The sequence below is a fragment of the Triticum urartu genome, chromosome 4A (genome assembly GCF_056163025.1).
Source record: "Triticum urartu cultivar PI428250 chromosome 4A, HENAU_Tu73, whole genome shotgun sequence".
In the NCBI taxonomy this organism is placed as follows: Eukaryota; Viridiplantae; Streptophyta; class Magnoliopsida; order Poales; family Poaceae; genus Triticum; species Triticum urartu.
This window is the reverse complement of record NC_141876.1, coordinates 469,726,946-469,753,635: the sequence shown is the minus strand read 5'-3', so window position 1 is coordinate 469,753,635 and position 26,690 is coordinate 469,726,946. Positions and strand designations below refer to the sequence as shown.

Here is a 26,690-nt window from a genome sequence, read left to right as displayed (position 1 = left end):
CCTCCTGACGTAGATGTTTTGACTTTCCTCTCCTCAAATTTCACAAAAAAAAATTAGGATCACGCAGGTATCTTGGAATCATTCTGATATTCTTGTGACGAGAACATTCTTCTTGGTGCCTCCTAACATTTAGGGGTTGTGGCAGTGTCCCGGGGAGTTGAGCTCCGAGGTGTTGTCGTCACAATTTTATCGTTGCAGTTCTGGATTACCTGAGTTTGCCGACATCGAAAATCTCTTTTATGCAGTTGTTGGTGAGATAACCTCGACGCCACCCAGTACTGGGGCGGGAGTTCAGGAGTATTGCCATAACTCGTATAACGGATGATTTTCGAAGATTGAGGTAGATGATGTATGAACGTTTCTTGGTTATGTGTTGACGGATGGATACATTTGGAGCATAGGGCTTGTTAGTTGTGTGATATATATTGTCCCTCCCTGTATCCCCAACACCAGATTGCATAACCAGAAAGTTTCGGGAGTTTATAGGTGGGAATTCAAGTAGCTCCTAGAATATCTTTCCGACAAATGCATGATATGGGATTGGGTAAATCTCTATCACATGTATTTGTTCTGGCTTATTCTGCAAGCCAATCCTTTGTTTTGTTTTTGAGTTGTGGTATTCGAGTTGCTTCAATGTCAAGTGTTGATTCCATACCTTCCCTAAGTGGTGTTCTCATACTTCTATGTAAATACCAATCCTTCTTGGTCATCAAGATTGTCATCTCAATTCTATTTCCAGCCGGTGCGCTTCTCTTCGAGATGATCCCATCATTCTCCCCATTCGCAAGATCACCCCACAGTTTTTCCCAACGTTGTTCATTTCAGCCGTCCCCAAGTTGCCTTTGTTTTTCCCGCCCTCCCACCTGTTTCTTCAAGGACTCGGATTTCTTAATCAAGTATTATGTTATTGATGGGAAGTCACTCCATTCTTTTCCGTCGATGTTCTTATCCAGTGATTCTTAGGAAGATACTAACGGAGTTTCAGGTTTATCATTCTTCGTTCTCTTTTCTTCTCTGGTGGATTCAATTCAAGCTTTCGGTGTTGATCATATTTCTTTCCTTATTTTCAAATGCTTTTCCATGCTGGTGCACCCCCTAATCATCCACCTCTCGCTATTCATTTGTTCCGAAGCGCCGAAGATATCTCAGGAGATTCATGTTTTCATTCCTAATCCGTTCAAGATATCTCGAGGTTGTTATCTCTCTTAAGCCATTTAATTCAACCGGTGCAATCTCTCTTTTAAGATCGTTCAACGGTGTTTCCTTTTGAGTGGGCCCTAACCCACAAGTCTTTTCCCAGGATCTTACCTGACTCTTTTAATTTTCCAGAGTTATTCTCAAATCTTTTCAAAGTTTGACATAAGAATAAATAATCATCAGTCAGATGACTTCTCCAAGATCGCTTTCAAATTCTTTTCCTCTTTGGCTCATTTTTTTCTATTCTTCATTACTCCGGAGTGTCTCAACAATTCATGATGGTGTTTCTCATCGCCATTCTCGGATTTTTGAAGACCGAAGAAGAGTTCCTCTTAAATTCTTACCCGTTCTTCCAAAGATTCATGGTTCTAGCAGTATGCCATCCTCTCATAATTGTTTTCGATTGTGAGAATTCCTTTTTACCCATCTGGAGCAATTCAGGAGTCTTTTCAATTTGATTCTCCAGAGCCAATCATCTCAGAATTATTCATTCCAGCTTTCAGCTCTCGTTCTCCAAATCTTACCGGTGCATCATTCAAGTATTCTCTAATCAGCTCGGGATCTCTTTGTTCACTTGTATCTAAATTCTCTCAAGTACCTTCGTTCATTTTCCAACTCTTCCTGGTGATGCGTTCGTTTTCTTCGTTCGTTCTTTAATCCTTATGGTGGTTCGTCCAACATTCCTCTTCCGTTGCTATCGTATCAATTGATTCGTTCTTTCCTAAAGTCTATCGGTGGATCCATCAAGACCTTACCAAGTTTACGCTATATCTCTCCTTAATCCTTTCCAATGGGAATGAGTAGTATGCCAAATCCATTGGTCATCAATTTAATTGTTGAAGGATAAGCATAATGTAATTCTTATTCTTGTTTCATCCAAGTGATTCATCTTTCTTTCCGGAGTTGTTCGTCATATCACATTCTCAGTTTGAGATGCTTCTTCTTTTATTTTCCGGAGTTCCAAGTTTTTCCGCATTATCTCGTCATGAAGTTCCATCTAAATCATTGCAAGGCTTCACCTTGTGTTTTTCCACATCTCTTTCTTTCTATCATCCTTCTATTACCAGAGTTCTAAATGGGGGCTCTACATGGTGGTTGTTAAAGATTTCTTTCATTCTCGAAGTGTTCTTCAAGATTCTTCTTGGAGGAGCTCAAGTTTTGTCATCTTGCAATGTGAAGTGCAATTCTTTCTACATTATCTTTTGAGGTGGTCTTATGTCATTCTTGACAATTTCCCTTCATGTTTCATGATTGGCAAGTTGTCACGGATGAGATATGTAAACCCACCATTTTCTCTTCGTTCAGGAGATCCTTTGCAACCCATCAATATCTTCATTGGAGTTATCTTGGGTTATATTTCACCTAAAGCTTTCCCTAAGGATTGTTGCTATTTACGGTGCTTATAAATGACCCAAGTTCTTCATTTATCCTCCCGATGAAATAAGTTTCTCGTCTCCTTGTTGATATCAATCCAATCTATTGTTTCCGTTAGTGGCATAATTTCACCTCATAATTTTGAGACGTTTTCCATAAGCCCACAACAACCTTATTCTTTTGTTGTGTAATTTTCAACAACTCCATTCAATCCTTCTTTAAGGATGCCTTCAAATTCATTGGTGGTAGAAGTTATCGTTTCCTTCTACTTCCTTTCTTCCTAACGATCTAGCTTATATTCTTTCATTCCGGAGGCATTGTGATTTTGCACTCTTCGACCCATCATCCCTTTTTTTTTCAAAGATCATGTTCTTTCCTTTGCTTATCCGTTCAACCAGAGTGTCGTGTCCTTCATTCAAGTTCTCTCATCTTATCAAGTTTTGCATCCCTTCTGAACTGGAGTGCTGTCTGAAATATTTCTTACCCCTTGTGCCATTCTTTCAATAGTTCCGGAGGCAGTGTGTTGTTGCTTTCATCAAGTATCCTCTCATCTTGTCAAGTTCATGTCCAATTCCTTTCATTTATAGTCGGAGTGCTGTCCAAATAGTATCAATCTTATTTCTTCTCTATCTTGTTTTAAACGGAGTATTGTGCTTATCATTCCTCTTCTAACCGGAGTCTCATCCAAGTGCTTTCATTTTGCCAAGTTCATATTCTATGCCTTCCGTTTCCAACCGGAGTGTTATCGTAATTGATCTTTATCCTTCCTTGTACATCTCGTTTCAACTGGAGTGCTTGCATGTACTTCTTGTCCATTGTAACCTTTTTCTTATGTTTTTCAACCTACAAGGTTCGTGTAATGTTCCTTGTTCCTCTCATGTAACAGAGTGTTTTCAACTTCATTCATCTCCGGTGTATTCTTTCCTTGAAATTGTTTAACCTCTCAAGGTTCGTGGTTTCACTCGTTTGTCGAAGAAGCAACTTTGTTTACCTCTTCCTCTTGCGCTTCTCTCCGGTGCCATCCTTAGATCTCGGGACGAGATCTCTTGTAAGTGGAGGAGTGTTATGATGACCCGAGACAGACGCTCCAGACGCCTTCCACGTTTTCCCTTATCGTCGTGTGTTTTTATTTGTTTGTTGCATTTCACCTTGGCATCATTTGCATTGCATCGGTACTTCATTGCCGTCTTTGTTTTTCAAAACCTGCATCCGTCGTCATTGTCGTTTCTCCCTTTCCCTTCATCACCTTCTCTCGGACCGCTATCTTCTCTCTCTTCTCTGAGCCCATCAAACCCCCCTTGCCTCCATGGCCTTTTGTCAGACCCCCTCTCCGCACAGTTCGCAGACCCCCTCGCGCGTCCGAAAACTTCCCCGAACCCGACCCACTCAGTCGTCACCGTTGGGTTCGGATAATTCCCAAACATTTGTAAAACATCTCCGTTTTCTTAATTGGACTTCCTAACCAATTTTTTCTCAGCCGTCCGATTACGATCGTAGGGACGTGGTAGGCCCTACCCTAATCTCGTTGCAATATAAATATTGGGCCAAACCCTAATTTCTAGGAAGTTTGTCCCATCGAGCCGCCGCCAGCCATTTCCCCTCGGGATTCATCCCCACCTACCAGCATCCAACCCCTGATCCAAAAATCCTCTCATCCTCCAACCCGTAGCCCTCCACCCTTCGATCTCTCCCCACGAACCAGCGTCTCCCCCGATCCCCTCGTCCACCTCCCGCAGCCTCCCGCGGCACTCGATCCATTCTGGATCGAGGCAACAACCACGATCGAGGCAGCCACCTCGCCCGAGCCTCCTTCCAGGGAAGTCGAGGACCACCTCATCCCCAACCAGCATCGCCCCCGACCGCCATCAGCTGCCTGCTTTGGGCACCCCTGTGCCACGAGTGTCTGAGGCTGCAGCCTCCTTGTCTAGGACCACTCCACCATCGTTTCCGGTTGCCTCGCCGGAGCAAGCTCCACCGGCGACCAGAGCCACCTCGTGTCGCAGCCTCCTTTGTTTCTCCTCGCGCTCGAGACCTCATCCCCGCCGACAACCATAACCAGGCCGCCGCCCTCACCTGCGCCCCTTCTTCTCCTTCCCTGCCTTCTACTCCCTCCTCTACTCTAATCCCCCCCTCTCTCTCTCCTTCTCCTGCTTCTGCAGGAACCAATGGAGCTCTGCCCCGACACCATGGACAGGAGTCGCCGCTCCCAAGTTCCACCTCGTGCGGGCTTGCCAGGTCCCAAGCCGCACCGGATCTGGAGGGGATCACCGCCGCCGCGACTTTTCTCGATCCCCACGACCTCCTCCGGCCCCGTTCCAGTCGAAGGCCGCCGTCGTCGCTCTAGTTCGGCGTGACCAGTTCGTTTGCCTCGCGTCTCGTCCTCGTTGCAGGGAGGAGGAACGCCCGCGCCCAGTCCGTCTTCGAGCCAAGCCGCCGCGCTGGAGCTTCTTCACTGTCCAGTAGGTCCCGCTGACCATCCCCTGATCTTTTCCTCTCCATCTCCCTTCGTTTCTCCTGTATGTCTCTCACCTCGCTCTCTCGGTGTCATTTTTCCCAGGGAACCAGGAGCTCAAGCCCCTCCGTGGCCGCGCCCGACCTGCGCGACCCCGCCGACTGGATCTGCTCGTCCCCGCCGTTGCCGTGCCGCCACACCGCCATTGCAACTCCCGTCGGCCGCCGCTAATGTCTCTGCTTCACGCACGCGCCGGTCAAACCACTGGCTCGACCCCTCCTGATCGCGCATTGACCTCCAGCGCCCCCCAAGGCCCAGCCTAGCACCAGATCTGGCCCAAGGCCGCTGGGTGAGGCCACACCCCAGCGCCCCTCCTCTGTTTTTCCTCCTATTGGGCCAGATTGATTCGGCCCGTCATGTTTTTTCCCTGTCCAGCGTTTTTAGCATTTATCCTGAGATAACAGATTTGCAGAAAAGTCCCTCTAGATCATGCATTTAATAACTCACAAATGGTGCATTGGATCAAAATGGTTTATATATGTAAAATGCTTAGTTTTTCATGTACTTCCATAATATGCAACTTTCATCCATGTTAAAAATGTTTAAAATGATGTTTGCATCTAATTTTCATAATTTTCATGTTAAAATGATTTAATTCATAACTAAATCACTGTAGCTCCGAATTTAATAATCTATATATGTAAATGGGGTGGGAAAATGCCTAGTTTCACATGGTGGCATCACTTTGCATGTTTAAAAATTCTAAAATATGTTTTAGGGCAGAACTGGACCAAATTCATAATATGCATATGAGGATTTTCCGGAATTGTTGTTTGTTATTTTCGGCCTCAAAAATGCCTAGTTTCACATGGTGGCATTACTTTGCATGTTTAAAAATTCTAAAATATGTTTTAGGGCAGAACAGGACCAAATTCATAACATGCATATGGGGATTTTCCGGAATTGTTGTTTGTTATTTTCGGCCTCATTTAAACTTGACTAAATAGTTGGTTTGCTTATGCCTCACCTCTTGTCATGTTAACCAACATTTAATATTGTTGAGTACCTAACCGGGAGTGAACTAAATAATGGAATGTGGTGTTTCATCAACATGCATCTTGTTACATGTTGAGCTCCACTTGTAGTTTTGTTTATGCACTTTGCCATGCCATGCATATTTAAACCGGACATGCATCATCCTTGGTTGTGCATCATGCCATGTTTATGCTTGGGTGTTTACCATGTTGCTTGCTTCTTTGCGGTTTGCTTCTCTCGTTAGCTTCGGTTTTGTTTCGGAGTTGTGAGGATTCGTTCGTCTACGTCCGTTAGTATTCTTCATGGACTCGTTCTTCTTCCTTGCGGGATCTCAGGCAAGATGACCATTACCCTCGATATCACTTATATCTTTTCTTGCTAGTTGTTCGTTCTATCGCTATGTCGCGCTACCTACCACTTGTTCATCATGCCTTCCATATTGCCATGCCAAGCCTCTAACCCACCTTCCTAGCAAAGCTAGGTTACCGCTTTGCTCAGCCCCTCTTATAGCATTGTTAGTTGCAGGTGAAGTTAAAGATTGCTCCATGTTGGAACATGTTTATGTTGGGATATCACAATATCTCTTATTTTAATTAATGCATCTATATACTTGGTAAAGGGTGGAAGGCTCGGCCTTATGCCTGGTGTTTTGTTCCACTCTTGCCGCCCTAGTTTCCATCATACCAGTGTTATGTTCCTTGATTTTGCGTTCCTTACGCGGTTGGGGTTATGGGTCCCCCTTGACAGTTCGCTTTGAATAAAACTCCTCCAGCAAGGCCCAACCTTGGTTTTACATTTGCCTAACAACCTATAACTTTACCTTGGGGTCGTGAACCCAAGGGTCATCTTTATTTTAACCCCCGGGCCAGTGCTCCTTTGAGTGTTGGTCCAACCTAGAGCCACTTGCGGTGCCACCCCTTCACCCGGGGTCTTCGGTCGCCGCACGTTGTGTTCATCCGGTGTGCCCTGAGAACGAGATATGTGCAGCTCCTATCGGGATTTGTCGGCACATTAGGGCTGTCTTGTTGGTCTTGTTTTATGACTGTCGGAATGTCTTGTAACCGGGATTCCGAGACTGGTCGGTTCTTTCCGAGAGAAGGAATATCCTTCGTTGATCACGAGAGCTTGTGATGGGATAAGTTGGGACACCCCTGCAGGGTATAAACTTTCGAGAGCCATGCCCACGGTTATGTGGCAGATGGGAATTTGTTAATATCTGGTTGTATAGAACTCGTCACTTGACTTAATTAAAATGAATCAACCGCGTGTGTAGCCGTGATGGTTTCTTTTCGGCGAAGTCCGGGAAGTGAGCACGGTTTGGGTTATGTGTGAACGTAAGTAGTTTCAGGATCACTTCTAGCTTTCCGACCGTCGCGTAGCTTCTCATCTTACTCTTATTTGCGTATGTTAGCCACCATATTTGCTTAGCGCTTGCTGCAGCTCCACCTCATTACCTTATCCTACCCATAAGCTTAAATAGTCTTGATCTCGCGGGTGTGAGATTGCTGAGTCCTCATGACTCACGAATACTTCCAAATAGTTGCAGGTGCCGATGATAGCAGTGCAGGTGATGCTACTGAACTCAAGTGGGAGTTCGACGAGGACATTAGTCGTTACTATGTGTTGTTTCCTGATGATTAGTGGTGGAGCTCAGTTGGGACGATCGGGGATCTAGCAATTGGGGATTATATTCTTTTTTTCATTTGGATTTGATCGTAGCCAATCTATGAGTGTATCTTGGATGATGTATGAGATATTTATGTATTGTGTGACGTGGCGAGTGTAAGCCAACTCTCTTTATCCCTTTCTTGTTCATTACATGGGATTGTGTGAAGATTACCCCTCTTGTGACAAAACCATTTTGTGGTTATGCCCTTAAGTCGTGCTTCGACACGTGGGAGATATAGCCGCATCGTGGGCGTTACAATGTCATCCCTTACTTGGAATTCTATGAACTTATGATTGGAACTATTAGCAAGCATCCGCAACTACTAACGTTCTTTAAGGTAAATCCCAACCATAGCATTAAGATATATTGGCCCCCCTTCAATCCCGTACGAATCAATTTCTGTCGGTGTACAAAAGAGGGGCTCTTCTTTCGACCCCTTTACTTGTGCACGGGCAGTCAGAGCCGCGCGCCACGGCCACACTTAGTAGGGAAGAGGAGGGAAGCCGAAGAGAAGCCGAAACGCGAGGCAACCAAGGCAACGCCAAGACCAGAAGCGCAGGAGAGCAAGAGGGTGTGGTGGACTCCCTCGGCAAGATCCTTGCCGAGGCAGTTTCCGCAGCCCCGGCAAGAGCCTTGCCGGGGCAACTTGCCCGATGCCAACGGAGTGAGCCACCCTTGAGCCCACATGCTCCAACCCAACCAACTACATTGGAACCAAGGCTCAGAAGGCGCCTCTGTGGTGGCATGCAAATCTTCGTCAAGATCATAAACATGTGAGATCAGATGAAGACCAGAAGACGGCGACCCTCGGTGGGATCCCAGCCGAGCGAACCCACAAGACCCCCGGCAAGACCCTTGCCGGGGACGACTGCAACGCCACAACAGCACCCTTGCCGGGGCCCCGGCAAGACCCTTGCCGAGAGCATCAGCAGGGCCACTACCAGGCCTGTGCCAGCCAAGACTCCACCACCGTCCCCAAGCCGTTGCTAGCTCAACCAGCTAGGCAGGCACCTGCGTGGCGACGGGCGGCCTCTACACCAACTCAGCAAACACCCGTGTGGCGTCATGCGACCCTTCATTAAGGCTCCACCACCGCGCCAGCCCAGCAGCCAGCCAACGTGGCGCCACGATGCCTCAGTAGCTCGGACGCGTGTCGAGGCCAGGCGAGGCGGCGACAGCTGGGACGTGCTTACCTGGCGTCCCCGATAAAGCAAGGAGGGCACGTCGGATGCGTTTATCCAATGGTCCGAGAGGATAGGCTTGTTGACTATAGACCTTTCCACCTCCTGTGTGCCACTGTGGCAACCCCTTGTTCCTATAAAAGGAGGACCGAGGCGACCAGGAGAGGGATTCGGCTCTTTTGGGCAAGTTGCACCCCGTAGCTAGCTCAAGAACACAAGAACACTCAAATACATCCACCAAAGTAGGACTAGGGTATTACGCATCTTCGCGGCTGAGCCTGGGTAAACGATTCATGTGCTTCCTGTCAGACCCGCTCTTTGCACAACCTCACGCTCGCCAACCATAGAAGGGATCCCAGTGACCCCATAGGTGTCGTTTCCACCGACATCTCTGGCGCGCCGAGTAGGGGTGCAGTTGTGAAAATCCGGTCTGGCAGTCAGCCTAGCCGTTCTTTGTCATCATGGCCCCCAAGAAGAAGGCGGCCACATAGGTCGGTTCGTCGGGAGCCGGACGGCCTGTACTGGTGCGGGCGAGCAGCGGGCCAGTCGCGGACAGGACCCGAGGCGCGACCCACGAGCACCAACATCACTCTAGCAGTCAAAGCCTGGCGAGCGGCGTCGTTCGTGCGCAAGGCGACGGGCCGCACGCCGCGAAATCCAGAGACGGAGCTGGGCCCCCTACAGGCGGCACGGGACCCTCCGGGGGCGTTGCCGTACCACCCACGAGCGGCGCGGCGACCTCCAAGACGCCCACAGTGCGCTCTTCCCAGGTTGCGCGCGACGAGTAGTGTCACCACACCGGTGACCCTAGACACCGCCATGGGGAGAGTCATGTGCGTCATTTGCGGGACGAAGTAGGTCAGCATGCCCGCCGAAGTGCTGGCAGAAATGGCACACAGCCGTCGGGCCGTGATAGAGTTCCTTCTAACGTGTTTAGAAGTCGAAGCATGCCACGGTCCACGCAGCTTTCGCCGCCACCCACGCCAGCAGAAGCTTTGGCGCGCATGCAGCTGCTCCTCGACTTCCCTCCTGCTGCGGAGAAGCTTGACGAGTGGAGAGCCACTATCCGGAGCCTCGTCGGCGTCGCCAACAAAGATGAGCCATGACCGGCGGGGCCCTCAGGCCGGCGCTTCATCGAGCCACTACACGCCAGCGGTGGGGGGGCGGCGGAGGCGCCGCAGCCATGGTGCACTCTCCTCCTTCACGCTAGCCACCGCGGATGTCGGTCCATCGTGATGAAGCTTGTGATAACATTTCCATAGCGTCGTCCGACCCACGGACCCACCGTGACCAACGCCAGGTTCTTCGGGAGTGAGCCCATGAAGACGCTCGAACCACCATCGAGCGCCAGCGTGATACGCGCCACCAGTCAGACAGGCGGGCGGGGGCCGCTATGGACCACCTAGCACCGGGAGGCTCCGGCGGCCTACCTTATGAGGTGAGTTCCCAGCCTTTACCCGTGAGCTGCGGTAGTTCCATGGCCGTCCCACCGCACGTTCAAGCACGACGTCGGCGAGAAGTACAACGGCAAGACCCATCCGTCAGAGTTCCTCAGCATCTACACCATCGCAATGCAAGCCGCTAGAGCTCGTGATGACAAGGTGCTTGCCAACTACTTCCCGTTGGCCCTGAAACCTAATGTCATGTCTTGGTTGATGCACTTGCCGGCAGATTCCATTTCTTCTTGGTCAGACCTGTGTCATGAGTTCGTTGGTGCCTTCACTGGAGGCCACCAAGCTCATGGCCAGGCGAGTGATTTGCATATCATTCCCCAGAAGGAAGGTGAAAACCTGCGCAAGTACATACAGAGGTTCAGCCGAGTGCAATACAACATCCTAGATGTTCATCCTGTCACCGTGATCAGCGCATTCCATCAGACTATGCGTAACCGCAAGATGCGTGAAGAGCTAGCAATGAACAAGGTCAAGGACGTGGCCGAACTTTACGTTCTGGCCGATAGATGTGCCCGGGCTGAAGAGGGAAGGAAGTACCCCGGCGAAGACGCCGGTGCGGAAACCGACTCTACCGACGAAGACACCGCCGCCCCAAGAAAGAAGGGTCGGCGTCGCAACAGGAAACGCAAGGGCAAGGCCGTGCTTGCCGTCGAGGGATCCGACGACACCGGCGCCACCAAGAAGGCCAAAGCAGACGACCCCGGCAAGGAGATTGCCGGGTGCGCTGCTTGCCGGGCCTTGGCAGCCACCGACAAGCCAGTGGGCTCCGACAAGCAGTATTGCAAGATCCACCGCACCAAGGGCCACGACCTCTAGAACTACCGACAAGTTGAGCTGCTTGCTGAAAAGCAAAAAGCCGAATATGAGAGACGGGACAAGGAGAAGGGTCAGGATGGTGCCGAAGGATCTGACAAGAAGCGTGGTGGCCAAGGGGGCCGCCGCGGCAAGGACAATCAGCAAGAGAGGCCCGCTCGGGGCCGCGACAAGAAGAAGGAAGACGATGATCATGACGAGGACGACGTGTCCGGCGAGCATGAGTTCCAGAAGGCTACGGAGGCCATGTGCGTCAATGGTGGTGCCTCGTTGCATACTTCTCACCACCAGCTCAAACAGTGGGCGCGTGAGATCACAGCAGCGGAGCCCTCGTTCGACGCTCAGAAGCCACTGAAGTGTTCCAGCACGCCCCTCATCTTTGACACCAAGGACCACCCTAACCGCACAACTGCGGTCGGGTGTTTGCCGTTGTTGGTCTCACCAACGATACACAACCTCAAGGTGAACAAGATGCTGGTTGACGGTGGGGCCGGCCTGAACTTGATCTCACCCGCTGTGATCAAAAGGCTGCAAATTCCTGATGGAGACCTCGAGGAAACGGGCATGTTTCAAGGGGTCAACCCGGGAAGGAGCCAGCTGAAGGGGAAGGTCATATTGCCTATGACGTTTGGAGGCGAGTTGAACTACAGGACAGAGAGGATTGTCTTCGATGTAGCCGAGATCCCCTTGCCCTACAACGGGATCCTCGGTCGCCCGGCACTAGCCAAGTTCATGGCGGTGTCGCATTATGCCTACAACACGCTGAAGATGCCTGGGCCGATGACCATCATCACCGTCCCCTACGACAAGAAGGATGCGCTGATCTGCGCTGACCAACTCTACCGAGAAGCGGTTGCAACAGCTGCCGCTAAGGCGCCTGCTCCTGCCGCCGAAGTCCCGGGTGGGAAGAAGAAGACTGGCAGGACCTCTCGCACCCACTCCTGCAAGCGCACCTCTTCGGAGTGTTGTGCTACCGTTGAGGACGTGCCGGAGAGCTCCACCGGCAAGAGCAAGAAATCCAAAGCTACGTCGCCAGAGACCAAGAAGGTGCCCGTCAAGGAGGATGGCACGGGAGGGGCTTTCACCATAATCTCCACCCTCGACAGCAAATAGGAAGGCGTGCTCGTCACTTTCCTACAGGCGAATGTCGATGTGTTTGCATGGAAAGCATCCGACATCCCCGGCGTTCCCAGGGAAGTGATTGAGCACCATCTTGCTGTCTGTCCCCATGCGCGAGCCGTCAAGCAGAAGGTCAAGAAGCAAGCTTTGGAATGGCAGGGATTCATCACAGAGGAGATCAGGAAGTTGGAAGCAGCAGGCTTGGTGAGAGGGGTGCGCCATCCAATGTGGTTGGCCAATCCGGTGGTGGTGCGCAAGGCGAACGGCAAGTGGAGGCTGTGTATCGATTACACAGATATCAATAAGGCTTGTCCTAAGGACCCGTTCCCGTTGCCGCGCATTGACCAGATTATTGACTCCACGGCCGGGTGCGATCTGTTATCCTTCCTCGACGCCTACTCGGGCTACCACTAGATCTTCATGGCAAAGGAAGACGAAGAGAAGACAACATTCATTACCCCATGTGGTACGTATTGCTTTTTATGGATGCCTTTTGGGTTGAAGAGTGTTGGCTCGACATTCGCAATGGCGGTGCAAATTGGTTTTGAGCCCCAGCTACATAGAAATATGGAAGCTTATATGGATGACATAGTGGTCAAAACCAAGGACAAGGCAACCCTTGTACGAGACTTAGAAGAGACGTTTGCCAACCTACGCAAGATCAACCTCAAACTGAACCCTGAGAAGTGTGTCTTCGGTGTTCCGTCCGGCAAAATTCTCGGGTTCTTTGTGTCGCGGCGTGGGGTCGAGGCAAACCCGGAAAAAATCAAGGCTATTGAGCAGATTGAGGCACCCAAGCGGATCAAGATGTGCGTCGGCTCACTGGCTGTGTTGCCGCCATGAGCAGATTCATCTCCAAGTCCGCTGAGCGTGCCCTTCCCTTTTTCAAGATCTTGAAGAAGGCGGGCCCAATGGAGTGGACCCCAGAGGCTGAGGCAGCGTTGCAGGATCTGAAGAAATACCTTTCCTCTACACCAATACTGGTTGTGCCTAAACCACAAGAGCCGTTGCTGTTGTATCTGGCGGCGACGAATCAAGTGGTGAGTGCCACTCTAGTGGTGCAGAGGGAGGTCGGTAAAGAGGCAGTGGCGACGGTGGGACTGGCGGATGGCAAGCCAGAGGTTCCCCCGGCAAGGCCCGATGCTGGCAAGGCAAGGCCCCGGCGGAGTCTGATGCCATCAGGACAGGCCCCATGCAATCAAATGAGGTGGTGCAGAAGAAGAAGATGATGTAGCACCCGGTTTACTTTGCCAGCTCCCTCCTGCAGGGGGCTAGGTCAAGGTAGTCTGGTGTGCAGAAATTGCTCTTCGGCCTCCTTATGGCCTCAAGGAAGCTGCGTCACTACTTCCAAGCTCACGAAATCACCGTCGTCACCCGCCTCCCATTACAACGGATACTGCACAACCCAGACGCAATCGGAAGGATTGTGGAGTGGGCCTTGGAGCTTTCGAGCTTTGGTTTGAAGTTTGAAAGTACTTCGACAATCCAGAGCAGAGTCTTGGCGGAGTTCATTGCAGAATGGACCTCAACGCCTGACGAGGAAATCCAGGAGACCACCCTCCCCGGCAAGGAAGCAAGTCACAACTGGATCATGTACTTCGATGGGGCTTTCTCGCTACAAGGAGCCGGTGCTGGTGTGCTGCTCGTCGCACCCACCGGAGAGCACCTCAAGTATGTAATCTAGATGCACTTTCCCAAGGAGATGTCCACCAACAACAGTGCTAAGTATGAGGGGTTGCTTGCCGGCCTCAGGATCGTGGTGGACCTCAGGGTCAAGAAGCTCATCGTCAGGGGTGATTCACATCCTGTCGTCAGACAAGTTAACAAAGATTATCAGAGCCCGTTGATGGAGGCCTAAGTAGATGAGGTGAGGAAGCTGGAGGAGCGCTTTGATGGTATACAAGCGGAGCACATTCCCCGAGCGGAGAATGACATCGTCGATTACCTGTCAAAGCGTGCTGCATTCAAGCTACCTGTGGAACTAGGTACTTTTTTGCTTCGGTTAACTCAACCATCCGTCGAACCATCAACAGAGCAGAACAAACGGAGGAAATCAGGCCCCGGCAAGTACATTCCTGCTGAGCCCCCAGGGGCCGCCGGCAAGGGTGTTGCCGCGGATTCTGAGCCTGCCGAGGAGCGATTGATTTCGGTGGGCCATCAAGCCCTGGCCGTAGAGACGGCCGCTCCCATGGTAGAAGAAATGCCTTTGGTCCTTGCCGTCGAGCCCCAGGCTCTGGCATGGGCGCAGCATACCGTCTGATTCCTCCAAACAGGGGAGCTTCCTGAGGAGCAGGAAGAAGCGGAGAAAGTAGCCCGTCGGTCTGCCATGTATCAGTTCATCGATGATGTCCTGTACAGGAAGAGACTGAACGGTGTGAAATTGAAGTGCATTCCCCGAGAGGAGGGACTGGAGCTGTTGGCGGAGATACACGAAGGCATATGTGGCTCCCACATAGGGTCGAGGGCCCTAGCCGGCAAGGTTTCTTCTGGCCCACTACCCTCCAGGATGCAACGGCACTAGTAACCAAGTGTGAAGCGTGTTAGTTCCATTCAAAGAAGCTTCATCAACCAGCTCAAGCCCTTCAAACAATCCCTCTTTCCTGGCCATTCTTGGTCCGGGGGCTCGACATCCTGGGCCCTTTCCCCCGCACCGTCGGGGGCGTTGAGTACTTGTACATTGCGATCGACAAGTTCACAAAGTGGCCAGAGGTGGAAGCAGTGAGGAAGGTGACAGCATAGTCAACCGTCAAGTTCTTCAGGGGGCTAGTGTGCCGTTTTGGTGTGCCAAATAGAGTCATCACCGACAATGGCACACATTTCACAAGCCACACCTTCATGCAATACATCCAAGACCTTGGCAACAGGGTATGTTTCGCTTTCGTGGCACACCCATGGAGCAACGACCAGGCGGAGAGGGCAAATGCTGAAGTGTTGCGAGGCCTGGGGACAAAGACTTTTGATAGGCTGCACAAGAGCGAAAAGCGCTGGATTGATGAGTTCCTGACGGTTCTTTAGTCGATCAGAACAACGCTAAATCGAGGCACCGGCCAGACACCCTTTACCCTAGTATACGGAGCAGAGGCAGTTCTCCCCACGGAACTCATATACGGGTCACCTTGAGTGCTTGCTTACGACGAGATTGAGCAAGAGCAATTGCGGCAAGATGACACAACGCTCCTTGAGTAAGATCGTCTTCAGGCGGCTGTGAGAGTAGCACGCTACCAGCAAGCCTTGCGCCGCTACCATAGCCGCAAGGTTCATGCCCAAAGCTTTGAGGAAGGCGACCTTGTTCTTCGGCGCGTTCAATCGGCCAAGAATTCTAACAAGTTGACGCCAAAGTGGGAAGGCCCTTATGGGGTAATACGAGTCACCACGCCTGGTGCAGTCCGCCGGGAGACCGATGATGCAATTCCAGTGAGAAACTCCTGGAACATTGAACATCTTTGCAAGTTTTACCCATAAGGCGCGGTTGTCGGGCCCCCCGGCAACCCACCTTTTGTACAAGCCTTGCCGACGAGGCATGTAACCCTTTGTACAAAGCCAGGCGCAGACCCTGAGCATAAATAAATGAAGCGCTGGCGCCCTAAGTTTTAGCATGCATGCTAGGTTAAGTCTCTCCCTCGGTTAGGGTTGAGAGTGCATAGTGGCGACTAACCCCTAGCCTAGAGGTCGAGTGTGTGTCTTTCTGTCTTCTTTGGTTCACAGGGCATGTGGACGCTTCTGGTGAGCCGCTTGGGAGAAAGAAAACGAACCGACGCTCTGGCCCCGGCAAGCCAAGACTGCCGGGGGCTGAAGACACAATGATCTAACCTTGGCAAGCCATAGTTGCCGGGGGCCACGGATTCAGATAAGTCCTTCATCCCCTGTTGTGCATTTCTGTATGGAACTGGGACAAATGAAACCTCGTTTTGCTCCAAGACCACCATGCTTCCCCTTTTTTTGTACCCAAGTCCCTGGGACAGAACCAGGTCATAGACGCGGTGGCAAGGAAATAAACGAAGGGTCTAACTCTATTTCGCCCCTGCCTCCACCAAAAGCGTGAGAATGGTCGATTGAAGTCAGGGGACGGCAAGGCTTATTGCCGGGCGACAATGTTTATCTTAAAAATAACAAGGATTCGTTCCTTGGCATGGGCCTCGCTCACGCACGGAGAACCCAGCAAGCTCCCTTTTTCATTAAAAACATCCCATACAGGTACAGTTCATACGGAATTAAAAACATGAGCAAGGGGGTTACAAATTTTAAATCTAACAAGTGCCCGCATGCTTAGAAACTAAAAAGAGATAAGATGCCCATAATCCCTTTCTTGTCCCTCTCCTCGGAAGGTGGAACAAGATGGCAGGAGGGCAAAAAGAGCACCTAGGCGAGGTGCGAGGAGTAGAAGGCACCAAGAGAACGTCCCGGTGCTGGAGGGGATCTGGAAGATGAGGCTTTGGGCCGGCAATACGCGATGAAGGCGTCGGTGCCCACGTACTCCGACTTGATGGCCTCCACCCACCTTCGTCGACTTCTCCGGCCCTCCTACGCCAGCCGCCCAAGGAGACGACGGGGAGTGCCCCGATGGAGAGCTTGACGAGGAAGGCCCTCGGTAGGCCACACGACATAGGGCGGGGCGACGCGGTCAGTCGGAGACGAGGTCGATGTGACCCCGCTCGACACTCTCATCGTCGCTGTTGCTGCCCTCCTCATCACTGCAGCTTGAAGAGGAGTCTTCATCGTCGGAGGAGCTCTCCACGCAGCACTTCAGGCGAGTTCCAATATCTCCAAAGACCTTGACGGAGAGCAGGACACCCTCCATTAACTTGAAGTGGAGGACAAGCCCTGCCGTCAGGCTGTGGATGCGAGTGAACGTCTTCCATCCGTGGCGGAGGTACATGACGTGAGGAGCGAGGAAGTCGACATCGACCCGCGTGCCGCCATTCCCGCAGCCCCTCATGTGCACCCTGAGGGTCTGGGGTGGATTGAGCTCCATCTCCCGAGCAAAAGGGGTAGGGAGACGTAGGTGGCGACGCGGTGGCTGGTGCAACCTAATGAAGAACTCGCGAGGCTGGTCCCCGACGTGGCCCTCCATCGGGGGAGGCATCGATGGCAAAGGCGAGGCCGATGCGCCACCTCGTCCCCCTCACCCCCGAGCACCACGGTGACCTCGGCCTCTCTCCCTCCCCTTCCTCACATGGCCGGCTCCACCGCCACAAGCTCTTAGGAAGGAGGGACGCGCTGACGAGAAGCAACCCTTGCCGCCACCATCGAAGGGCCGGCGCCTCCTCTCGCCATGGCTGATGGAAGAAAGGAGCTGAAGTGGATGGATATGGACGATGAAAGGATGTGGGATGCCATCCCCTCCCCCTCCTTATAAAGGAGCGGGGTTGGGGCTCGGACGCCCTACTCGGCCAATTCGGCCATCAAGGGCGCAGGGGATCGGGACCGACCCGCTGCCCCAATCAGCGATGACCCGGTTTCCCGCCTCCACCGCCTGCCACCTGCATGGGGGACATGTGGCGAGCAAGCAGAATTTAGGAGACGGGTGAGGCGACTGTTCCCCACCCCGTGATCGCGGGGGACTGACGCCTTGAAGACCACGGCCCGATTCCGCCCAAGTAAATGAGTCGTGCCTCTTCACCCTCCTCTTTTTATGGGGAAGGCGCGAGCTGCCTCTTTACCACGATGTGACGCATGCATGCGGAAAGCGCCCCATGCATGACCCCCACGCCACGCACGACCCTCCATGTCGCGCGTTCAACGCAGGTCGTGGGGAAGCGCAGCGGATGAGAACTTACTGCAGTAAAATCCGCCCCACCTGCCCCGCACACTGTTCTGGGCCTAGCCCAACAATGTGGCGCGCTTATGTGTGGCCCAGGCCCGGGGGCTCCTGTCAGTGTACAAAAGTAGGGGCGCTTCTTTCGACCCCTTTACTTGTGCACGGGCAGTCAGAGCCGTGCGCCATGGCCACACTTAGTAGGGCAGAGGAGGGAAGCCGGAGAGAAGCCAAAACGTGAGGCAACCAAGGCAACGCCAAGACCAGAAGCGCAAGAGAGCAAGAGGGCGAGGTGGACTCCCTCGGCAAGATCCTTGCCGAGGCAGCCTCCGCAGCCCCGGCAAGAGCCTTGCCGGGGTAACTTGCCCGATGCCAGCGGAGTGAGCCACCCTTGAGCCCACAGGCTCCAACCCAACCAACTACATTGGAACCAAGGCTCGGGAGGCGCCTCTGTGGTGGCATGCAAATCTTCGTCAAGATCGTAAACATGTGAGATCAGATGAAGACCAGAAGATGGCGACCCTCGGTGGGATCCCAGCCGAGGGAACCCACAAGACCCCCGGCAAGACCCTTGCCGGGGACGACTGCAACGCCACAGCAGCACCCTTGCCAGGCCCCGGCAAGACCCTTGCCGAGAGCATCAGCAGGGCCACTGCCAGGCCCGCGCCAGCCAAGACTCCAGCACCGTCCCCATGCAGCTGCTAGCTCAACCAGCTAGACAGGCACCTGCGTGGCGACGGGCGGCCTCTACACCGACTCAGCAAACACCTGCGTGGCGGCATGCGACCCTTCATGAAGGTCCACCACCGTGCCATCCCAGCAGCCAGCCAACGTGGCGCCATGATGCCTCATCAGCTCTGACGCGTGTCGAGGCCAGGCGAGGCGGCGACAGCTGGGACGTGCTTCCCTGGCGTCCCCGATAAAGCAAGGATGACACGTCAACAACGCATTAAATGCGTTTGTACGACGGTCCCAGAGGATAGGCTTGTCAACTATAGACCTTTCCACCTCCTATGTGCCACTATGGCAACCCCTTTTTCCTATAAACGGAGGCCCGAGGCGACCAGGATAGGGATTCAGCTCTTTTGGGCAATTTGCACCCTGTAGCTAGCTCATGAACACAAAAACACTCAAATACATCCACCAAAGCAGGACTAGGGTATTACGCATCTTCGCGGCCCGAACCTGGGTAAACGATCCGTGTGCTTCCTGTCAGACCCACTCTTGGCACAACCTCGCGCTCGCCAACCATAGAAGGGATCCCAGTGACCCCATAGGTGTCATTTCCACCGACAATTTCTATGGTAAGAAGAAGCTTCTGTCACTCTTGCCCTCCAATGCATAGTCCTATCAACATACAACTAACCCTATGGTGTGATCCACATGCACGCTCATATGATGGACACCAAAGGACAACAACATAACCACAAGCAAATTAAACCAATCATAGCAATTCACCAATTACCCCAAAGGACAACAAAAATCTACTCAAACATCATAAGATGGCAACACATCATTGGATAATAATATGAAGCATAGAGCATCATGTTCAAGTAGGGGGTACAACAAGTTGCGGGAGAGTGGACCGGTGAATATAGATGAGGTAAGGTGATGGAGGTGTTGATGAAGATGACAGAGTTGTTGGTGTAGATTGCCGTCACACGATGATTGCCCCGACAGCATTCTGGCGCCACTATGAGAGAGGGGGGAGAGCCCCCCTCCTCCTTCTTCCTTGGCCTCCCCCTAGATGGGAGGAGGGTTTACCGTTTGGTCCATGGTCTCCATGGCTCCCGGTGAGCAGGAGCCCCTCCAAGATTAGATCTCTCTCTATTCTCTTCTATTTCGTGTTCCTGTTTCCTGGCCCTTAATTGTTTCTTAAATTCCCGAAGATTCATAACTCTGATTGGGCTGAAACTTTAACACGATTTTTATCCGGATATTAGCTTTCTTACGGCCGAAGAAGGGCACCAACCGCCTTACAGGGGCCCCACAAGCCTGCCCGGCATGCCCAGGGTAGGGGGCAAGCCGTCTGAGCTTGTGGCCCCCTCAAGCATCGTCTCGCATTGACTCTTTTTCCCAAAAATCAAATAAATTCCAAAATAAATCTCCGCAAATTTTATCGTGTTTGGACTTCTTTTGATATGGATATTCTGCGAAACAAAAAACGTGCAACAAACATGAACTGACACTGGGCACTAGATCAATATGTTAGTCCCAAAATAATATAAAATGTTGCAAAAAGTATATGAAAGTTGTAGAATATTGGCATGAAACAATAAAAAATTATAGATACGACGGAGAGGTATCAATACGTTGGAGACGTATCAATCCACGGTCATGGACAAAAGTTCGGGAGTAAGCCACTAACTTTTCATTCACTTACTAGAGTATAGTTAAGGAGGACATGGTGTCAATGTTGAGTAAAGTATTTCAAGTCATCATTTAATAAAAAAATTGGCCACTTTAGATTACGTTAACTTTAATGTAAGGCCACCTATGTAAAGGAGAAAGAGGATATGGTGCAGAGTCTTGACCACTTGAATCAGTCAACTTAAATTTAGAAATGGTCAAGTTGAGGAAAGAATTGCATGATAGTATTTTGGTCGGTACAATCGTACCACTATTTCAGTAAGTGGATTTGTGGAAGGCATAGTGTTGTTCGGATTGCACGCAAGACGTGGTCTCGGTGAGTCAGGTGCATTTACTTTCTAGTCTAGAGGTAAGTATATTCGTACCCTTGCTTGGATAGTATTATTGCTGTATTGCATAAACTTTGTTATTGCGATGTTACTTGTTTGCTTGATTGCTATATAATCATCTATCTTGCAAGTACGTTCACAGTACTTACATGGCCTTGCACGTGGCCAGATTCAGGAGAAGATGGATAAGCTAGATGGTCGCCCCAGCCAGTCATGTGAGTTGTGAAGCCCAACCAAGCCATCAACCTAGTCTTCGACTGTCATTTATTTCTTCCGCTGCCAAATAACTATACCATGGAGTTATACAGGATAGACCCCGTTGTAATTGGGCTATGTACCCTGTATTATCAATAAAGCTATGTTTGGAACTATGTACCATGATACTGGCGCATGCGGGGAAGTTATCCTGGGCACGTGCAGGCAACCCATCTGCGCCAGACAGGGGTGCCACACATGCGTCTCTGGTCCAGGATTAAAACATGGTAATTATAGTGCAATGAATGCCGCTATCGACACACCATGTTACATTATATAATCTAAAACATAGGTGTCGATGTCAAAAATGGGAGATCTCGGGTAGGGGGTCCTGAACTATGCATCTGAGGATCGAAGGTAACAAGCGACATAGGGAACACGATGTTTTTACCCAGGTTCGGGCCCTCTTGATGGAGGTAAAACCCTACGTCCTGCTTGATTGTATTTGATGAGTATAGGGGTTACAAGAGTTGATCTACCTCGAGATCATAATGGCTAAACCCTAGATGTCTAGCCTGTATGAATTCTGATAGCCTCTATGGACTAAACCCTTCGGTTTATATGCACACCGGAGGGGCCTAGGATTGTACAGAGCCGGTTCACAGAGGAAGGAAATTACATATCCGGACACCAATCTTGCCATCCACGCATAGGGGGGTCCTACCCGGACACGGGGGAAAGTCTTTCGCTTTATATCTCCATGGCCCATTAGTCCGGCCCATACCAAATAGCCCGGACATCCAAGGACCCCTGAATCCAGGACTCCCTCAGTAGCCCCTGAACATGTCTTCACTGACGATATGTTTGGCATACGGATTGTCTTCGGCATTGCAAGGCAGGTTCCTCCTCCTGAATACTTCGAAGCAATCTTCTGAACAAAAGAACCGTGTTCGGCTCTGTATAATTGTTACAACCCTTAGCCATGAAGGCAAGATATCAATCAAAACAATGTCCTTCCACTGACAACTTTTTTCAGCGAAACGTCACGTCTGGCCTCTTAACATTTCAAACCGTTTTTACACCTCCCACTTCGCGTTTCAAGGCACAACCTATATTGCCACGTCTTGTCAAAACAGAGATCGTGTCCGCCCATTACGAGATCCTCATCAATATGGTTTTTGGGTAATCCAACCATACCATTCACACGACCCCTCGGGAACATGCGAGTTTTAAGGCTTGTGGGGGGCGTTTGATATTCACTGCCTATATAAGAGGATAAAGATCCCTCTTTTCCCCATGCCTTCTTCCTTCTCCTGCTTTCTCATCCTCAAGCTCCAGCGCCCAATCTTCAATCTTTCCCACTGCCACCAGTCTCCCTAGACATGTCAAGATCTGGCTCAAAGGGCAAGTGGGAGGCCTCCCCCGTCACCGGGAAGGATGCCAAGGAGCTCCAGGAGGCAGGATACCTGTCTGCGGACATTGCGCGCAGGCTCCCTTCCAAGGATCAAGTCATCCCACTCCAGAGCCTGGCGAAAGGGTTGTATTCATCCCCCACTTCCTCTGTGGGCTAGGGTTTCCCCTCCACCCCTTCGTCCGGGGCCTCATGTTCTACTATGTGCTAGATTTCCATGATCTAGCCCCGAATTCTTTCCTCCACATCTCGGCGTTCATTGTCATGTGCGAGGTGCTGCTCCGTATCCCCCCACACTTCGGCCTATGGCTCAAGGTCTTCAATCTGAAGCCGAAGGTGGTCGACGGGCAGCATGCGGACTGCGGCGGCGCCATTGTGAGAAAGCTCCCCAACGCTGTTTGGCCAATGGGGGCCTTCATGGAGACTGTCAAGGTGTGGCAGCAGGAGTGGTTCTACATCACCGAACCCCGCGACGCCAAGTGGGCGGCCACTCCTGAATTCAGATCCGGACCACCTATGTAGCTCACCTCATGGACCACTAAGTGTCTGGACTGGGGATCCATAGCAGAAGTGTTGATGCTGCAAAAGCGCATCACAAACATGATAGGAAAGAACAACAGTCTCACTAACGTGATTTAGGTGCTGCTCTTTCGCCGGATTCTTCCCTGCCAACTCCGGCCCTCTCACATGTGGGAGTTCAATCCGGAGGATCCACGGACCCTAAAGCACTTCTTCGGCACAACACACGAAGACATCTAGAAGCTGATATTCAAGGCCCAAAAAGCGTGGCCGAAGAAGACCAAAGACATAGGTCTTGACAGCGAGAATCTAGCCACACCGGTAAGTATGATTTTCCCGAATATATATTCGATCAATAAGTTTCTTAGATATAATGAGTTTTCTGTCCCTCATACAAGGCTGGATAGCAAAGGCAGAGCGGATTAAGTGTCCGGCTCCGCTGTCTGAAGACTCGGCTACACCCGAGCTGACAAATATGCTAGTCCCGGCGATAACCCACAAGTATAGGGGATCGCAACAGTTTTCGAGGGTAGAGTATTCAACCCAAATTTATAGATTCGACACAAGGGGAGCCAAAGAATATTTGAAGGTATTAGTAGTTGAGTTGTCAATTCAACCACACCTGGAGATTAATTATCTGCAGCAAGTAATCAGTAGCAAAGTAATATGATAGTTTTGATAGTGGTGACAGCAGCAATAGTAACGGTAACATTGATAGCAGTAATTTTGTTACAAGCGTAATAGTGATGATAGCAGTAGTAACTTAGCAAGAACAATATAAGATAAATTTGTAGGCATTGGATCAGTGACTTGTTGGATGATATTCATCATGAGACAGTTATAACCTAGGGCGATACGGCACTAGCTCCAGTTCGTCAATATAATGTAGGCATGTATTCTGTAAATAGTCATGCGTGCTTATGGAAAGAACTTGCATGACATATTTTGTCCTAACCTCCTGTGGCAGTGGGGTCCACATTGGAAACTAAGGGATATTAAGGCCTCCTTTTAATAGAGAGCCAGAACAAAGCATTAACATATAGTGAATACATGAACTCCTCAAACTACAGTCATCACCGGGAGTGGTCCTGACTATTGTCACTCCGGGGTTGCCGGATCATAACAAGTAGTAGGTGACTATAACTTGCAAGATCGGATCTAGAACATGGATATAATGGTGATAACATAAACAGTTCACATCTGAATTGGCACCCGGGCCCAAAGTGACAAGCATTAAGCATAGCAAAGTCATAGTAACATCAATCTAAGAACATAGTGGATACTAGGGATCAAGCCCTAACAAAACTAACTCGATTACATGATGAATCTCATCCAACTCCTCACCGACCAGCGAGCCTACGAAGGAATTAGTCACTCCCGGTGGGGAGCATCATGGAATTGGCGATGGAGAAGGGTTGGTGATGACGAAGCACGAAGATCCTCCTCTCCGAAGCCCCAAACAGACTCCAGATCTTGCCTCCCGATGAAGAACAGGAGGTGACGGCGGCTTCGTCTCGTGGATCGTGATAATTCTTTCTCCCTGTTTTTTTCTAGAAAATTAGGATTTTATAGCGTCGGTTTCAGGGTCTGCAGGGCCACCGGGTGGGGACAACCCACCTGGGCGTGCCAAGAGAGGGGGGCGCACCCTGGTGGGTTGTGCCCACCTAGGTGCCCCTATCCCGTGGATCTTGGCTCCAGAAATTCCTATTTATTGCATAAAAATTCCTCGCAAAGTTTCGTTCCATTTCGAGAACTTTTATTTCTGCACAGAAACAACACCATGGTAGTTCTGCTGAAAACAACATTTGTCCGGGGTTAGTTTCATTCAAATCATGCAAATTAGAGTCCAAAACAAGAGGAAAAGCATTAGGAAAAGTAGATACGTTGGAGACCTATCAACTCCCCCAAGCTTAAACCATTGCTTGTCCTCAAGCAATTCAGTTGATAAACTGAAAGTGAAAAAGAAAAACTTTTATGAACTCTTTTGCTCTTGTTTGCATAAATAAGCTTAAACAACACCGAGGTTTTAGCCAACATTATAACTAACCATGCCGACAATAACTCTTAAAGATTATATTAACTCATATCAATGACATAATCAGCTAGCGAGCAATAATAAGACATCTCAAACGGCAACACGTTGTCAAAACAGCCACGATATAATATGACAATAGTGGTATCTCGCTAGCCCTTTTTGAGACCGCAAAACATTAATGCAGAGCACCTCCAAAGTCCAAGCAGCAACTAAACATTGTAATTCATGGTAGAAAAGATCCATTCATGATGCACCCAACATTAGCTACACACAATGCATAAGTCATGACAGTTGTGCTCTCAGGTTCTAGCGCTTGTTTTAGAAGGTGATGACACAACATAAAAGTAAATAGATAGTCCCTTCACAGAGGGAAGCAGTGATTTGCAGAGGTGCAAGAGCTCAAGTTTTTAAAACAGAGATAAATGATATTTTGAGACATGCACCCTTCCATTTACTTCACGACCATCATTTATCAATATCTTCCATGCTAAACACGCTAGTGGCGGTTCCCAAGCGATAAAAAGTAAAGGTTTTGACTCCATTGGGAGTTTTTGTTTGATTATTTGAGAGATTAACTCTTTTTGTGTTTACAGTTTGGGACTGGGCATCCCTATTACTGCCCTTTTCTCGTGCGATGGCGAGTGAATAAACACTCGACCTGAGAATAGCCTGCTTAGCATGGAAGATACCGACCACCTCCTGTCGTTCCATGAACGATCCAGGCACACAAAGGGGTATTTTTAGAAGTTTTTAGAGGTGGCACATGAAAATTTACTTAGGGCGGCAGGGTAATACCGCATATAGGTAGGTATGGTGGACTCATCTGGAATAACTCTGGGTTCAAGGTTTTTGATGTACAAGAAGAATTCCCACTTAGTACAAGTGAAGGCTAGCAATTAGATTGAGAAGCGGCCAGCTAGAGAGCAACAAAGATCATGAACATGCATTATGCATAAGTAACATTGGGCACTAGCATGAGTAGGATATGGTCACCATGAACATAAATATCGTAGAGGCTATGTTGGTTTTGATTCAACTTCATGCATGAACATGTGCCAAGTCAAGCCACTCGAACATTCAGAGGAGGATACCATATCCTCATACTACATCACAATAATTTTAACGCAATGTTGATATCAAAGATAAATCATTATTCACTCCCAGCTACTTATGCATGGCATGAGAAACTATAGTCTCTAATTGTCATTGCAAACATGTTTAATCATAATGGGATGAATCATGGATATTAGGTTAAACATATTTACACAAACAGAACAAGTCGAGTTCATACCAGTTTCTCTCTGCCACGGCTAGTTCATCGAATGTCGTCATTATTGCCTTTCACTTGTACGACTGAACGATGTGAAAATAATAATGGTGCAAGAGTGCCATGGACTAAGCTGGAATCTGCAAACATTTTAATCAACAGGAGAAGACAAGGTAATATGGGCTCTTTATTAGTTCAACTGTTATTCATATGAGAGCCACTCAACATTTTGATCATGGTCTTCTCCTCGGTACAACTCGAATAAAAGGAAAGAAATTCAGAGAAACATACTGAAATATTTTTGGAGTTTTTGGTTTTCTTGAAAAAGCAAATAAAAAGGAAAAGCAAAAACAAGAAAAACTATTTACACGGAAAAGCTCCCAACAAGCAAAAGAAGAACAAGGAAATCTTTTTGGGTTTTCTTTTTAATATTACTACTAAGCATGCATAGAAAGTAAACTAACTACAACAAATTTTTTTGGTTTTTCTAAACTTTTTTCAAACACACAAGAAGA

General features: G+C 49.9%; 1 long non-coding RNA gene across 1 annotated transcript; it reads left to right on the top strand.

Annotated features, from left to right (window-relative positions):
* Positions 1 to 4,137: 4,137 nt before the first annotated feature.
* LOC125552141 (uncharacterized) lies at positions 4,138 to 7,894 on the top strand. The gene is made up of 2 exons (XR_007303427.2): positions 4,138 to 5,030; positions 5,129 to 7,894. It is a non-coding gene; the product is annotated as an uncharacterized LOC125552141 (long non-coding RNA).
* Positions 7,895 to 26,690: the final 18,796 nt, after the last annotated feature.